Raw genomic sequence first — 18,283 nt, forward strand, 5'->3', positions numbered from 1 at the left:
GCTATCCCTCACTGTGATAGGTGGAGCAATGCCCCCCCAAAATGTCTACACCTTAAACCTTGGAACCTATGAATATGTTTTGGTACATGGCAAAAAGAATTAGGTGTGCAGATGGAATTAAGGCTGCTGATCAGCTGAGTTTAAAATAGGAAGATTGTCCTGGATTATCAGGATGAGTCCAGTGTAATCACAAAGGTCTTAAAATGTGGAAGAAAGTGGTAGAAGAGTCAGTGTCAGTGTGCTATAATGTGAGAAAGACTTGATTGGACATTGCTGGCTTTGACAATCAAGAGGGCCACCAGCCAAGGAAAGTGGGCAGGTTCTAGAAACTGAAAAGACAAGAAAATAGATTTTCCCCTAGAACCCCCAGAAAGGCAGCGCCCTGCCAACATTTTGGGTCCAGTGAGATTCATTTCTAACTTCTGACCTCCAGCACTATAAGTTAATAATTTGTGTTGTTTAAACTACTAAATTCGGGGCACCTGGGTGGCTCAGTTGGTTAAGCGACTGCCTTCGGCTCAGGTCGTGATCCTGGAGTCCTGGGATTGAGTCCCGCATCGGGCTCCCTGCTCAGCAGGGAGTCTGCTTCTCCCTCAGACCCTCCCCCCTCTCATGCTCTCTCTCTCTATCTCATTCTCTTTCTCAAATAAATAAATAAAATCTTTAAAAAAAATAAACCACTAAATTCGTGGAAATCCATTACGGCAACAATAGGAAATCAATACATTCTCTAAAGTACCTAAAAACAAACACATGATAACAAAACTCAACCTTCCTTTGAGGTTTGGTTTTTTTTTTTTTTGAAGATTTTATTTATTTGTCAGAGAGAGGGAGAGCATAAGTGGGGTGCGGGGGGAGGGCAGCAGGCAGAGGGAGAAGCAGTCTCCCTGCTGAGCAGGGAGCCTGATGCCGGACTCAATCCCAGGACCCTGGGATCATGACGAGCCGAAGGCAGACACTCCACCGACTGAGCTAGCCAGGCGTCCCTTGAGGTTTGATCTTTAACAGGTTATAGCAATTAAGAGCAATAGCAAACATTCAAGTATAATACCTATTATGTCAAGAATACCTATTATGTGTTCTAGATGCTAGATATATTAGCATATTTAAACCTTTTCAGAACATTATGAGGTGGGTTCTGTTATCATCCCCACTTTATAGAGAAGAGAACTGAGGCAGAGAAGTTGTGCAACTTGTTCAAGTTCACAAGGCTGGAAAGTTCCAGAACTGAGATTGAACCCAGAGAGTCTGGCTCTAGAGTCTGTTCATTGCTATTCTGTTCTGCTTCTCTCAATGGTAGTGGCCCAACAGATAGCATCCCTACTCAAGAGTCACCTTAGATGATCTTGTCCTTTACGCAAGAGCTAAACAAAATTGCTTATGGAGAAATATTTTATTTTTGTTCCTAGGTTTTCCCTTTGAAGTATGTTTAGCTTTTTCCTGGAGGTTTCCCATACTGCTTCTTAACCCTTTCTCTCTTCTTAGCACTGAGGCTGTTTTATATGTTAATCACCCAAAATTTCATACTCTTACAGATACAGATTATTCAAGAACTGATCAGCATGTCTAGTTTCCCACCTCAGTTGTCTTTGTTCCTTCTCTCCTCTTGCTCTCTTCAGATACATTACCCCGTCTACTGGTCCACTAGAGGAGGTGAAAATAAAATGTGTAGACTTAGTTACTTCTCACAGCTCTGACAAGAGAGGAGCTTTGCCCATGGTTGCCTATCATGGATTTTTTTTGCTGTTTCTTTTCAAATAAAACTTGAGCTTTTGTGTTCCTATGATGTTTGATATTCGGACAACACTTAAGTCTTCATTTATCATACAGGCTTTGAGAATTGTTAATTTGATTTGTTCATGCTACACTGAGTACACCCTAAATTCCTTTTGAGTTTCTATGTGGACAAATTTGACTCCATGCGGCACCATCTATTTCAATATTACCGCTTTTCTGAATCCTCAGCGTTTTCAAGATGAAATAATTGAAACTACATAAAACCATATAGAAGATAGTGTGTAATTCTCTAGTTTATAGCCTAAAATGAATGGAATTAGATTAAATTAAATACGGAGTTTTAGGTTTCCAATAACAATTTGCCAACCTGAAGGATTGTTAGATAATGCAGAAGGTCACTGACAGCTGGTATAAACTTTCTTTTTAAAATAACAAGAGCTACCATTTCCCAAAATTTTGTTTTTTTGAATTTGTAAGGCCCTTTGTTAAGTGCCTTTATACATTTAACTTATTTTGTCCTCATCCAGACACACAAGGTAGATATTTTTAACTCCCATTTTGCAGAAGAGAAAATTGAGGCCAGGAAGTTAAGTAACTTTACTTTGGTCACAAAGAAATCTCCCGGGGAAGGCTTCCGTGGAGGGTTGTCTCCTAGAGAAAAAACAGACCGGAAGGATGCCTTTGAATGCACCTCAGCTCAGAGATGAAACTGAACCCATTTCTTATTATCCTCTTTTGAAAAAGTAAGTTACCAAAACAGAAACATTGAGCAATATGTTTGAAGTCATGGGCCAGATCTCAGAAATATCTACCTCTCAGGATTGTGTTCAGATGGAGCAACCAGTCAGGCTCGGTTCCTTTTATCTGTCTTTCTGGGTCAGTTCCTGCGGGGTTTCAATCCCATCACTCTTTTCTCCATTGCCTGTCAATTATTTGCTGTCTTGCTCTGGGGTTGTGATATTTAAAAGAAGATACAAAACAAGCTCTGAGGTTTTGCCTGAATCTCCTGGTGCTTGCCTCAATCTTCCGCTTACTTTTTGCTTTGGAGACTGGTTATACAGTGGGTGGATTTGCTTGTGCATCACAGGTCATTACAGAAAGTTCGGAAAGCTTGGTAATAACAAGGACTTGTGAAATCAGACCTCTGGCAGAACTTCAACTGAATGAAATATCAGTTGAGAGGCTATTTGGATGTTCTGTTGAGGCTTTGTCTATGTTTGGCTTTCAAAAATACATAGCTTAAAACACACACACACGCACACACACACACATACACACACACACAGCTTGAGCTTTTAAATTGGTTTGGGAGGTATGCTTTTTAAAAAAGCATGGATTTGGGTCGCCTAGGAAAACAATATTTGGGTGATATTTAATTTGAGGTACTCCAGCTTTCAGAATTAAAGTGAAGTTGAAGTTATTGTATCTGCCATTTTGGGCAGCCAGGTGAGTGGAAAAGAGAAATATTTTCAGAACGCAGAGTTTCAGCGAATTGCATAGGAAAAGCTGAATCCATGTGCCTTGAAGAGGCACCATGGTGTTTACGTCATGTCATGTAGTTAGTTACTGGTTACTTAATACTTTTAGTTAGAATAGTACTTTAATTGTTATTACACAGACTTACATTTAGTATTCGATTTAAAGACCAGATGATGACCTCTTCTGTTATAAGAACAATGGTGAGATTATATTCCTTTTGTCAAGTTCCTGCCCAGGCTCTAGAGACTTGTGGCAGGATTGCTATGTGTTCACGAAAACCATTTCTTACCTCCTTGGGCAGACAGCCAGCTACAATAATAAATCTGATATTTAAATCAAATTAACAGGTATTTAAATTCAAGAAACTAGTTGTTTTGGTGACATAAAAAGTTTACAAATTTCACTTCTTGCTTATGTTAAGAACATAAAAATTTATTTTTCATCTGTTTTTAACCACAGTAAAAGCAACATAATTTCTTATCTTTTTAAACCTTCAGCTTGGGACACCTGGGTGGCTCAGTCCGTTAAGCGTCTGCCTTCAGTTCAGGTCATGATCCCAGGGTCCTGGGACTGAGTCCCGGGATTGAGCCGCTTGTTGGGCTCCCTGCTCAGTGGGAGTCTGCTTCTCTCTCTCCCTCTGCTCCTCCCCCCACTCATGCTCTCTCTCTCTCAAATAAATAAATAATCTTTAAAAAACTTTCAGCTTATCTAAAGGCATTTGAATATTTAACTTAAAGTAATAACATTTAATTTATCTTAAGGGTATCTCAGTGAGGGGTGTCTGGCTGGCTCAGTTGGTAGAGCATGACTCTCGGGGTCCTGAGATCAAGCTCCATACTGGGCATAGAGATTCCTAAAAAAAAAAAAAAAAAAAAAAAAGTGTATCTCAGTGATACTTTTACCAATTTCACTTATTTGCACATTTAATATTTTGTTTCCTCAAGAAATGTCCAAATGAGTCTAGAATCTCTTGGGAAAAACTGACAGGAAATATGGTATAAAACAGTCAAGTCTTTATTATAATATTCATTATTAGCCTATCCTGTGAGAAACAAAGTAGTAACAGGACAACAAGGACTTTACAAACTAATGTGCTTTCAGGTAATCTTCAGATAGGATCGGAGGAAAAAAAATAGAATGTTTCAAATAAATCTCAGTGGTAGAACTTGGATGCCCTTTGGAACATAAATTGGAAGTTACTTGTTAATCAAGGGTAATTTATCCTGGATCCACACCACCAAATGGCTTCAAACTGTTTTAAAGTAGGTCGTTTGAGTACTCTAAAATATTTGGCATAGGGTAACTTTCCTGAACTCATTCATATGAGAGTGGGTCCCAGTAACATCCTTGGGATTTCTGACCATATCAAAACATCATCAGGAGCTCTAATGAGACAGTTTGTTTAATAGAAATGCTATAAATTACCATGTAGTACAGCATGAAAAAAATCATTATTTTCATCAGCTGAACTATTTCTGCTAGCCCCCAATTGAAAGTCCTAATATTGCTAATTGAAAGTCCTAATATTGAAGCATAATATAATAAATGCATTGTGAAACCTATTAAACAGCAGGTCACAAAAAGGAAATTAAATGAAAGAAGTCATCTAAAATTACCAAGATTTTGCCAGAAACATTACTCTTAGGCATCAATATCATATCGCCAACTTTACCAAGCCAGAGGAAGTATCAACCAGAAATAGGTCTCATCTATACAGATAAAGAACTAATAGTTGTGGCATCACCATTTAGTTACTCTTTGTCTTCATAGGCAGTACAGCTCTCAGGTCAACACACAGGTGGAGTGGGGGTGCTTCAGACATAGTCTATTTAAGAGTTTTTGTTTGAGTATTTTTTTAAAAGATTTTATTCATTTGAGGAAGAGAGAGAGAGAGAACTAGCGGGGGCGGGCAGTGTGTGGAGAGGCAGAGGGAGAGGGAGAAGCAGACTCCCCGCTGAGCAGGGGGCCCGACCCGGGGCTTGATCCCAGGACCCTGGGATCATGACCTGAGCCAAAGGCGGATGCTTAACCGACTGAGTCGCCCATGTATCCCCTGTTTGAGTATTTTTATTACTGAAGATAAGCTTATTTTGACTTAAGAAGAATCCATCCATAGTCAAGTGGGGAAAATTCATATGGCATTGGTCATGATTGTCTTTACGTTGAAAGAATTGGCCATTGAACAGCAGAATATCAGAATGAAATTTACCATTTGATTAAAACAGGATCTAGCTCAACTTAAGCACTTTTGTTTTAAGAAGCACTGGAAAGTATCCTAAGAATTGTGCCCTTCACTCAGTTAATCTGTATCATGAGCTTGATCAAGACAGTCCCATGGGAATGGATACAGTGTGAAAGAAGATGTGTAACAGAGGAAGTGGCAATTTCCTCTGTGGGCTACCCTAACATCACATAAGGGGACAGTTTGCCTTAATATATTAGTTACAACTAAAGAAGAAAAAGAACAAGGCTCAGGTCTGGTGATTGAGAAGTGGTTTAAAATGGATTTTAAAAATTAGATGCAGAGTACTAGCAATAGAAAATAATGTCTGTGCTTTTTGAGTAACAGTGGAGGTTTGAATTATTTGTGTTTGTTTTGTGCAAAAGAAATTTTCTTTTTCGTGGGTTGGGCATATGGAGGCAATTTGAAGAATTTTATTTTTCTGTAATTTTTGTGAGATATTAATTTTGCTGTTCTGTTGTATTTGTGATTAAATGTTTTCGGTGCCATTTTGCTAATCATTATCCCAGTAATCAAGTTCACAAGTTTCTCTGGGCTTGAGCAGCTATGGACAAGGAGAACTGGACCCAGGAATGTGTTTCATTAGTTTCCTTATACTTCTGACATTTTGTGTACAATACATATGATTTTAAGGGTTCTCTTTTAGGGACCCTGGAAGAACTCCCACAGAAAAAGTATTAATGTATTAATGGACCATGTCAGTTATTTTTTTCTAACATGTTATAAACTAGAAAGTTGAATTTTCCAGCTTAAAAAAAATGTTGGATGTTTTGATCGTAAGTCCCTCGAGTTCTGTACTTGGTTGGAGTTTTGTTTTCCCATCCCTGATCCAGTCTGAAGTTCTTTGTCTGCAATTCAATCTCTATGGCTTTAATCATTTTGGATTGTACCGATGGCTTCTCAGTAATAAAAGAAATGGGGAGCCAGGCTTGGCATGGGACAAGTCTCTTCAGCTGGAGTAAGACATTACATATGAGTTGTCTACCCACAAAAGGGCCAGCTGTCAGCTTAAATTAATGAGATCCATGTTTTAATCATTAAGGTAATAGCAGCATGTGGATTCTTTGCCTCTGTTTTAATCATTTCTATGTTTTCACCAGCTAGATCATCAAATGCTTTCTTTTGAGAAGTCGTCCCATTTCATTGTGGAGAATGGGTTGGATGTGGGGCAGAAATAAATGCTTCAGAGTCCTAAGAAACACTAAATAGCTTTAACATTAGATCTTAGTGAAATGTATAGCTACTGCTTTGTCCTTCAGTGCAGGAATTTGGAGGGACAGGTCCGTAGCCACCATTAGCCAATGGAGCTAGCATGGGCCCCAGTTTGCAAAGAGTTGAAGCGGAAGGGGTGAATCGTAGGTCTCAGCAGCTGAGGTTGAGGTTGAAATGGATTATTTGTGGACCATGGGCAGCATTTCGATGAGCTGAAAAAGATACTGCGGACTAAGACAGTGGGGGCTCTGAATGCTTTGCCTCAGCTGGAAATTGCTTTATGTGGACTTTTGATTCACAGGCTGGTATCTGCTTGGCACATGTTGGCTAGGGGACTTGCTGTTCTCAGGAGAGTCCATGGTAAGCAGATCAGCACACGGCTTTTAGATCTGAGAGAGCAAATAAAGCACGTTTTGGAAAGGGACATATGAACTCAGCACCATTTGTATGCTCTTCAGCTATTGAGGCTGCCCAAGTGAAACCTAGAGCATAGATTCCAAAAGAGAAAAAAATCCAATATATTACTTACTTTGTTTGGGTGATGCCAAACACATGGCTTAACAGATTTTTCACTGAATTCACTGAGTTAAAACAATCATTTTGTATTGCATTGTTCAGTGTGTTACTACAGTAGTTGTTTATAGCTTGCACGTAGCTTTGTCCTATATGCATCATAGCAAATGATATCATTCAACTGTGAGCTTCTAGAGTGCAGACCAGTAACGTGTTTATCTGTGTGTCTTCATGTCTTTACACCAGTTGATGCTCCATGAAAGACTGTAGAACAGAACTGAGTGTAGGCTCACATAGAGTTTCTGCTTTCCTTTCTGGAAATTAGGTGAATCCAAGGGGTATGTGGGAGGACTTAGAGATATAAAATTACAGGTTAGAAGGGGTCTCAAAGATCATGTTCTTCAATACTTATTTACAAATGAGGAAAGGGAGGCCCAGAGAGGTCAATGATTTGATCAAGATCACTTAGTTGGTGGCAGAGCCAGGATAGAGATGACTTAGCATTTACCAGAAGCTGCTGTCGGCTGGGAATGTGTTAGACCTGTGCCACGCAGGATGGAAGTGTGTTAGCCAGGGCTCTCCAGAGAAGCAGGACCTGTATATATAACCTTCAGGTTATAAATAAAGATTTATTATGAGGAATGAACTCACACTATTATGGAGCCTGAGAAGTCTCACGATCTACCATCTGCAAGCTGGAGACCCAGGGAAACTGGTGAGGCGATTCAGTCCAAATCCAAAGGCCTGAGAACAAGGGGAACCTATGGCGTAAATCCCAGTCCAGCAAAAGATGAGACGTCCCAGCCCAGCGATAAGGCAGGAAAAAAGAGGTGAATTTCTCCTTCCTCTGCCTTTTGTTCTATTCAGGCCCTCAACAGATTGGATGCCGTCTACCCACATTGGTGAAGGCAATCTACTTTACTGAGTGCGATGATTCCAATGCTAATCTCATCCAGAATCACTCTCACAGACCCCCAGAAATAGTGTTTTCATCTGGGCACCCAGTGGCGGCCCAGTCGACATGTAAAATTACCCATCACAGTTAGCTGCTAGCCTCGCTACGGTTGTGAGCAGCTGAAACGTGGCAAGAGAGATGCAGGTACTGAAATTCAAATTTTACTTCATCCTACTTAACTTTAATTTAGGAGCCGAGGCCATGTAAAATATTTTTCCATTAAAGATAACTTTATTGCTTTAATAGAACCCCATTTCACATTAATCATTGAAAACTTAGTGTCTGAATTGAGATGTGAACACAGTAGATTTCGAAAGCATCATGAAAACAAGTGTGCAATAGCTTGTGAATAATTTTTATATTGAGTCCATGTTGAAGTAATAATATTTGGGACCTCCTGGGTTAAATAAAATAACATATTAAAACAGCATTCATTTGTTTCTTTTTACTGTTTTTAGAGTGGCTACTAGAAAATTTAAAGTGACACGTGTGGCTTGCATTGTATTTCTGTTGTCTGGTGTTGTGACACTGCCTCAGCATCCAAATGTACCTTAGATATACAAGCTGAGTTGTAGATTCAGTATGGAGATTAGTCATTCTTTCATTTATCTTCACAGACCACTTCCGGAGGGAAAAAATGGAGGAGTTCTCTTGACTGACCACTGAAAAAATTTATTTTTTATTTTATTTTTTTAAAGTGTCTTTTTTTTAAGATTTTATTTATTTGAGAGAGAGCATGAGATAGAGAGAGCACGAGAGGGGGGAGGGTCAGAGGGAGAAGCGACTCCCTGCTGAGCAGGGAGTCCGACGCCAGACTCGATTCCGGGACTCCAGGATCATGACCTGAGCCGAAGGCAGTCACTTAACCGACTGAGCCACCCAGGCGCCCTGACCACTGGAAATTTAAAGTGGGCTCTGTTCTACATGTATCTCCTTCCAAAATTTGTGAAAACCAAGCAAATATAATTAACTCATTTCAGAGAATTTTCTTACATTTTTGTTTGCTTCAATTTTCAATGCTTCTAGAAAAATAAGTTTCTAACCAATAACTGAACTTTTGATTAAAGTCACATACAAAGTTGATGTCTCCTTTTTTACGGACTCATCCATTTTTCTATGAGAAGGGGACCATATGTTTTGAAAAGAACTAACATTATTTTGGAACTAAAATTATTTGGGAAAAATAAATTGATTAAAATGAAAATTATGTAATTTTATTTAATTAACAAATTAAAATAAGTAAAATTAAGTAAATGTTATATTTTAATAGTTGCTTTGTCCATGTTTCCAGTATAAGTCTGCTTTTTGCCCAGGCAGGAAACAAAAACATAATCTGGCAGTTCTGTGTAGGGTGTATTTTCTGCACAGGAAAAGATGATTCTTTCTTATTGCTATTTGACGCTTGGAAATTCTATCACAATTTTGCTTTGAGTTCTGACATTGGCCAGATGAAGATGCCTAAAGATGTGCCAGAAAGTTCGGATGCATGATCCCATAAACACTGCTTTTGATGAAAGAGTAGTTGGACTTACCCAAAGATTTTAAATTCACCCAGAACCTGTATTTGTAGAAAGACTTGCAAAGACCCTCCTCACAGCTCTCCTCACTAGGAAAAAAACTTGGTGTAATTTCACTGCAATTGAGTTTACTGTCAATAGAGGGCACCAAAGGATGGAAAAGTAATTTGATAGATTTGGTTTATTTCCCCAGCTCAATTCACTAGTAAAAAAAATAATTTTTAAAAACCTTTGAAAGGTCTTTTTATCTTGCAAAAGGAGAAATCAGAACTGCTATGCATATGTGTAATGTCATTTCTGCCCATCCAGAAGTGGCCAACCTGAACGGAGAACAACCAGAAGCCAGGGGTTGGGTGCATGACTGGTCTTGGAAGTGGAGAGCAAACTCCTAGTTTCAGGCTCTTTTACCAGGGGGCATGGTCAGTGTTTCCCCAGCTGGGCCTCTGCCAGCAACTTCACCAGTGCTGGCCCTTTAATTACTAGCCAATTCAGGTCCTTTACTGGGATGTAAATTGACTGCAAATATTCTAGTTCCCACCACGTGGCAGGTACTCTGTTAGTTTCTGGGGAAACGAGGTACTAAAACAGACCTGTCTGCATGCAGCCTACAATCTAGTGGGCAACAGAGATATTAACCAAACCATCACACATACAGCAAAAAATTATCCGGACAAAGTGGTGTTTGAGTTGAGATCTGAAGACTGAATAGGAGTGAGACTGAAGACTCCAGGCAGTGAGAACAGCAGTGTCCATGTGTCTGAGCCAGGGGTGGGGGGACCACTCCAGGAATTGGAAGCCAGAGTGCCTGGAACCTGGGAAATGAAAGGAGAGTGGCTGAGGCTGGACCAGGAGGCAAAGTAATAACACGTGAGGACAGATGGGAACACCATACAGGATTTTGTTGTATGTGCAATGCAAAGCTCTTAATAAGTAGATGTTAGGGTTAGATTTATGTCTTTAAAAAGAGGGACTCTAGGGATGCCTGGGTGGCTCAGTCAGCTAAGTGTCTGCCTTCAGCTCAGGTCATGATCCCAGGGCCCTGGGATGGAGCCCCGCATCGGGCTCCCTGCTCCACGGGAAGCCTGCTTCCCCCTCTCCCACTCCCCCTGCTTTTGTTCCCTCTCTCGCTGTGTCTCTCTCCGTCAAATAAATAAATAAAATCTTAAAAAAAAAAAAAGAGGACTCTAGCTGTTTTGTGGAGAGTGGATTAGAAGAGGACAAGACCATAAGGAGGCTGCCGCAGTAGTTCAGACAGGAGATTTTGATGACTTGGACTAAGGTCATGATGTTGAAAATGGAGAGACAAGAACAGGGAAGGAGCTCAGACTGGCTGGCTGGGTGGAAGAAGGTGGTAGGGAGAGGATGGCGTTAAGGTAAGGAGAACCTCAAGATTTCTGGCTTGCAAGATGATCACCGGTTAGGGTTTTCAACCTTAGACAACACAGCTAGCAGTGTTTAGGAAGCCTTATCATAACTAATGTGCAGTGGAAATCACACATTTCAACAGGGGGCAAACTCAGTCCAGTCTGTTGGTCTTTGCATCAAATCTCCAAACCTCTCTGTCATTAATGTAACATTTTAGGAAGAGCTGGGAATGACTGGCAACATCGTAATGTGATATCTAAATTCAGAGCTGCCAATACCAATATATGCATATGTATACATGTAGAAAAAATTCTGGAAGAATATGATCAAGCTGTTGCTGTTATTTTTTGGAGGAGTCAGATGACAGAAAGCATCAATTTCAAGTCTAGGTGTTACTATGTTGTCTGAAAAATTTTAAAGCAAGCCTTAATTGGTCTTCTAATTAACAAAACCCATAAAATCACTGTTGTTACCAATAGAAAGCTTTTCGGCTGGGAAATTTAAAGCCCTTTGTGGAGCCAATGATCTCCCACCTCCATTAAATCTCTCTCCTGGAATCTACAGAGCCTTTCCATTTGGGGACCCCCTAGTCCCAGAGAGCATAGATTTCTATCGCTGCAGCTCATTAGAGATGCTCAGAAAATCAACGTGAGGACTAGCTACAGAAGCCCTCCCAGCACCGTTAGATCTTTTCAGTAGCAAATGTGTCATTTGTAGCTCGGTGGTCCAGTTCTTATGTGAGGCTAAAATAGAGCCACTCCAAGATGCTTTTGAGACTCCCTGAACTCCAACTGACTACAAATCTTTCTCCCAATTGATGTATCAGTTCTGCTGTATCCCTGGGGACATCATTTCCACTTGCTTGGTAAATAATTAGCCTGGCTGCCTTTGGCTATAGAAAGGATTATAAATATTTTAAACACTGCAAGTGATTGAAACTGTCTCTATTTGATTTCATCTCTGCCTGCAATGCTTTGGGTGAAAACTTAACTCTAAATACAAAACATCCTTGGGCAGATAAATGTTCTAGGTGTGAGAATAATAAGGTGTTGTTTAGGTTGCTATAGTCAGTGGGCATCCAGAAACAAGCTATAATTAGTGAGTAGTTTGAACCTTTCCCATTTTAGCTCACACCAGTCATTTTTTCTCATGAGAGAAACACATGACCTTATTTCCCAAGAAGAGTTTTATGCTTATAGGATTTCTTTAAAAATAGACTTCAAAGGGGTTAATATCGAAAACATATAAAGAACTCATATGACTCAATAACCCCCCCCAAAAAACCCCATCAAAACAATCTGATTAAAAAATTGGCACAGTATCTGAACAGACATTTTTTTTCCAAAGAAGACATACAGAGGTACATGAAAAGCTGCTCAAAGTCACTAATCAACAGGGAAATGCAGATCAAAACCACACTGAGATATCACCTCAGACCTGTTAGAATGACTTTTATCAAAAAGACAAGAAATAACAAGTGTTGGCAACGATGTGGAGGAAAGGGAACCCTCACGTGCTGTTGGTGGGAATGTAAATTGGTGCAGCCGCTATGGAAAACAGTATAGAGTTTCCTCAAAAAATTAAAACTAGAACTACCATATGATCCAACAATTCCACATATGGATATTTATCCCGAAGAAAATGACAACACTAACTCAAAAAGATATATGTTCATTGTAGCATTATTTACAATAGCCAAGGCATGGAAACAATCTAACTGTCCGCTGATAGATAAATGGATAAAGAAAATGTGATATATCTATATCATATATAATGGTTAAGTACTCACTATATATGTAATGGAGTATCATTCATAAAAAAGAAAGAAATCCTGCCATTTGTGATAATATGGATGGACCTTGAAGACATTATGCTAAGTGAAATAAATCAGACAGAAAAAGACAAATACCATATGATCTCACTTGTATGTGAACTCAAAAACAAAAACAAAAAAGTTGAACTCATAAATACAGAGAACAGATTGGTAGTTGCAGGTAGGGCCGGGGAGGGTGAGGGAAGTGAGCAAAGGTGATCAAAAGGCACATCTTCTAGTTATAAAGTAAGTCCTGGGGATGGAATGTACAGCATGGTGGCTACAGTGACCAACACTGTATTGTGTACTTGAAAGTAGCTGAGAGAGTAGATCTTAAAAGTTCTCATCACGAGAAAAAACATGCCTAACTATGTGGGGTAAGGGTGTTAATTAGACTTGTGGTGATTACTTTGCAATATATACATATATTGAATGAAAAACAGAATTAATCTTTTTAGAGCAGTTTCAGGCTCACAACAAAGTTGAATGGAAAGTGCAGAGTTTTCATAAACCTCCTGTCCCCACACATCCTCCACCAAAGTGGTACATTTGGTGTTACCATTGATGAACCGACATGAACCCATCATTATCAGCCAATGTTTATAGTTTATGTGAGGGTTCACTCTTGGTGTTGTACATTTTCTAGGTGTGGACAAATGTGTAACAACATGTGTGCATCGTATAGTATCATACAGAATATTTCGTCTGCCCTAAGAGTCCTCTGCACTCCACCTATTCATCCCTTCCTCCACCCTAACCCCCCAGCAACCACTGATCTCCATTTGCCCTTTCCAGAATGTCATATAGCTGTAATTCTTATAGACGTTTTAAAATTATTCCTCTCACCTTACGTTAAAAGAATATAAAAGTTGCCATTAATATAATTGGTTATAATCTTTCCAGTGAATTCTTTGAGGTTGCTATGAAAACCCAGTGTCCTCTTTAGACCATGTCTGTATCTAGCCAGTGGTACAGGGACAACCCAGTGAGAACCGCTGCCTTAACCCAGGCCGGCGGAAGTCAAGAGGAGAGGGCTGTTGTACAGGGGTGGTCCATCCAACACCCTGCAGGATATTTGTTCTCAGCTTTTTCAGTGTAACTTCTGATGAAAACAGTAGCATGTGCCTATTGATTCACAAAGTAAAACACAACAATGGTGTACAAAGTAGATGTCATCCATGCTTTTATTCCCCACGGTTATCCTTACATACTCTAAATGGGCTCATACTATACTGTGTATTTGACAACATGCTGATTTTCTTAAATAGTAAATCATGGGGAGCTTTCCATGTCAATTCATAAAGATCTCATTTTTAAAAGGTACACAAAAGTTTATTTCAGCAATTCACCATTGATAGCTACCTGGGTTATTTGCAAACATTTGCTGTGGAACACCAGCAATGAAGATTTATATGCCTCTTTGTGCGTTTGTTTGATTATTTCCTTAGGATAAATTCCTAGAAGTTAAATTGCTGAGTCAAATGGTGAACATGTTTAAAATTGCGACACGTATTACCAAATTATATTCTCACCAAAAGTATATGAGAATACACTTTTCCTGCAGCCAAGTCAAGAGGAAGAATATTAATCATCTCCGCCTATTTGTTAGCTAGCTAAAAAAGATTTATTTCTTTTATTGACATATTAATGAAGTTGAATTTTTGTGTCAGTGTTGGTTTCATGGCTATATTTAGTTTGTGAAAATTCAGTGAGCTGTATGTTTATGACATGTGCACTTGTGGGGGGCGGTAAGTATTAGTATCTTGGCTTATTGGGGAGGGGGAAGATTTCTTGTGTATCTGTTAGGCTACTTAGGGCTTCAAGTAACAGAAGAGCCCAAATCAAATATATGTGTTCTTTTATGTAACACAAACCCTATAGCTAAGGTGCTCCAGGGTTGATGAATTCAGCAGGTCAGTGCATCGTTACTCATCCTCAGTACTTTGGCGTAGTTTCCCTTATGGATGTCGGGTGGCAGAGCCACTCCAGGCCTCCCATGCAAATGCCACAGTATCTAGTGGGAGGACAGAGGCGGTCTGTCATTGAGGAAAATCTTTTTCAGATACTTCCCTTCTCCTCCAAAGGCTTGTTCTCACATCTAATTGGTCAAAATTCCACTTGTGTCCGTGCCTCAGTCAGTCCACGGCAAGAGTAATGAGACCGAGACCACCATGACTGGTCTAAAGGAATAATGATTCACTCCCAATGGCTGGGGCTGCGACCTCCCTCCCTGCAGTTCATGGCTGGTGAAGGAAGTCAGTGTTTGCGGGAGGTAGAGTATGTTGAGGGGAGCAATGGGGGATGAGATGGGCCCAGCAAGGTAGGGGAGGATTGGGACAGACCTGGGGGCCAGTTAGGATGGATCTGAAGGGAGCTATCACAGAGTGAGAGAACTGTTAGAAAGCCACTTCATAGTCTACAATGAGAGATGGTTGAAGTTAATATTTATTGAGGTCCTGCTCGGTGCAGGGGATACTGTGAATACAAAAGATGACTTTATGAACATCGCAGTCCAGCAACTATGCTCAAGGAGGTTATGATCCTATTGCATTAATAGGCGTACAAATAATAATGACGGCTAATAGTTACTGAGAGCTTACTACAGCTGGGCATAGTTTTCAGTCGCTTACACGTATTAACTCGTTTAGTCCTCACAATAACCCTAGAAATTAGATACTATTATCATCTCTGGTTTAAAGGAGAGGAGACTGATGGCAGAGAGGTGAAGTAAACTGCCCTATCGGTCAAAGGGCCAGCAAATGGGGGAGACAGAAATCGAGCCCAGGCAGTGGGACTTCGGAGTCCATGCTTTTTTGGGGGGGAGGGTACCAAATTACTTTATTTGAAGAATGGTACAAATGAAAGAAGTTAAGTAGATATTTTGGTACAACTTATAGAAAAGGTAAAGGTAACCCCAACATGCATGCACTGCCTTGGTGACCAGGGAAGTCCCCCTTGTGGCTATGGGAAGACAGCCTAAGGCTTAGCTTTCACTATCACTGTTTCCCAAGGTGTGCTTGTCAAAGAGATACTCTGCCATGCCAGATTCGGGAGCCCCCATCTTGCGCAGGTTGGTTACATGGTCACCCAATTCCTTGATGGATTTCACCTGCTCATTCAGATAATGAGTCTCAATGAAGTCACACAAATGGGGGTCACTTTTATCAGTGGCCAGTTTGTGCAGTTCCAGTAGTGACTGATTCACGCTCTTTTCCAAATGTAATGCACACTCCATTGCATTCAGCCGGTTCTCCCAATCATCACGGTCTGGTTTCTTGATATCCTGAAGGAAGAGTTGGCCACCTCATTGGTTCTGCAGCTTCATCAGTTTCTCAGCATGTTCCCTCTCCTCATGAGATTGGTGAAGAAAATATTTGGCAAAGTTCTTCAAAGCCACATCATTGCGGTCAAAGTAGTAAGACATGGACAGGTAGACGTAGGAGGCGTAGAGCTCCAGGTTGATCTGGCGGTTGATGGCGGCCTCCGAGTCCTGGTGGTAGTTCTGGCGCACCTGCGAGGGGGACGCGGTCGTCATGGCGGCGGCTGAGAAAAGGCGGCGGCGAGCGGCGGCGGGGGCCTTGGAGCGGTCGGAGGGCGCGACGAAGAGATGGCGGAGCGCCGGCTCTGAACGGCCGGCCCGGGTGGGGGGCGAGCGCCGGGTTCCGTCCAAGCACTGTTGAAGCAGGAAAGCGCCGCTACTCTCGGCGGAGACTGTGGCCGGAGTCCATGCTTTTAACCATTCACTGTGCTGCCCATAAAACCCACATGTCAGGAGTTAGACTGTTAGAAATATGGCCAGTGGGCTGAGAGGAAGCAGTAGGTATCGAGGAGTGGAAGAGCCACGATTACATTCATAGCTGGCAATTATTGAGCACTCAGCCACCTAACGGGCACTGTGTGAAGTGCTGGGTAGACATGACCTCACTGAATTCTCACAACTCTGTAATGTAGGCACTATTCCACAAGTGAGGAAACTGAGGTCTTTGAGATGTCGAGTCACTTGCCGAACAAAGGTCATTATTGTGTTTGAACCTGTGATCCTTAAGACTCCAAAGCCTGGGGAATTAGTTAACTCCACTGTAGTAATTATGAAAGTTCTTTTCTGGACAGAAAACAGGGAATTCTGAAAAAAAAAAAAAAAAAAGCACTAAAGCATGTAAATGTGCTCTAACATTTTTATTGAAGAACTCTAAAAAAACAACAACAATTTTTCAGGATACTGTTGCACTTTGGCTGGACTGAGTTGGCCTTCACATATGCCATGGTCTTGATCAGATGTGATACTCTAGGATACTTCGATTTATTGATTTTCTTGAGGGAACCCAAATCCAGAATACAGAAACTTTTTCCAAGCATTTCTTCATGAAAAAAAGTCAAATATATTAAAATTTTTTTATACAGTTATAGTCTTTTAGTAATATTTTTGTATATATAACAGACACCTTATACTTACCAATTTTTTCAAGATTTTGTGTATTTGAGAGAGAGTGAGAGCAAGAGAGAGTGAGAGCGCAAGCACACACAGAGGGAGAGGGAGAAGCAGACTCCTGCTGAGCAGGGAGCCCGATGCGGGGCTCGATCCCGGGACCCAGGGATCATGACCTGAGCTGAAGGCAGACGCTTAACCGACTGAGCCACGCAGGCACCTCTATTTACCAATTTTTTTAGTTGAATGGGAAGTAGTTTCAGTTTATATAACCAACCAGCCAGACCTTCTGCTGGCTACTCTCACAAACCGGGTGCTCCACCCCACTCCACCCCCACTCCACCAACTATACTGTCCTGCAGAGTTAGGGAGCAACAATTACCAAGAGGGTTTTTTTCCTTTTCTGTTTCCAGAGAGATTCCCTCAAGCCCTTGTCCAGATGTTAATGTGGCACATGTGGTGTTGGAGTCTTGACTTCTCAAATCTTCTTTTCTTTAGTAGAATGACTGGGTGGAGCAAAGGAAATTGTTAAGGGGTATTATGGTTTTTTTCTCTTCTAAGCAGAGTTTAATCCAGCCAATATCATCAGTGACCAAAGTCACTGCCATCTGTCAGTTGTGGGTGGCCCAAACTAGCGGTCTCCTTCTGTTCCCAACAGACAGGTAACTTGCATTCGTAAAACCAACGCATCACATCTGGAACTTATTGGCAGACTCAAAGGGAATCCAAAAGTGAAATCAGTCACAGAGATAGAATGCCCTGCTTTTTCTTGGAGCTGGTATCTGTTGGGTTCGGGCTTGTGGCATATGGGCAGAACAACTCAAGAAAGTTTTCCAATGCTATAGGCCAACTGAACATACTTTTCTGAAGCACAACCTTCTACCAAAAATGGAAAGGGGGAAAAAAAAAGCCCCAAACCAAACACACCCAAACCAACTTACTCCTCTGGTGTGCCACATAAAATAAAATTGCCCGTCGTGAAGATATTTGAATCTAAATTGTTGCCAGTTCTAAGGAAAAAGGG

The 18,283-nt window shown here is 40.8% G+C and overlaps 1 pseudogene; it reads right to left on the reverse strand.

The window, feature by feature from the left end:
- Positions 1-15,690: 15,690 nt before the first annotated feature.
- LOC114222669 (ferritin heavy chain pseudogene) lies at positions 15,691-16,442 on the reverse strand (annotated as a pseudogene).
- Positions 16,443-18,283: the final 1,841 nt, after the last annotated feature.

The sequence above is a fragment of the Eumetopias jubatus genome, unplaced genomic scaffold (genome assembly GCF_037043125.1).
Source record: "Eumetopias jubatus isolate StellerSeaLion01/CBP00866 unplaced genomic scaffold, mEumJub1_p1.0 scaffold_2, whole genome shotgun sequence".
NCBI lineage: Eukaryota > Metazoa > Chordata > Mammalia > Carnivora > Otariidae > Eumetopias > Eumetopias jubatus.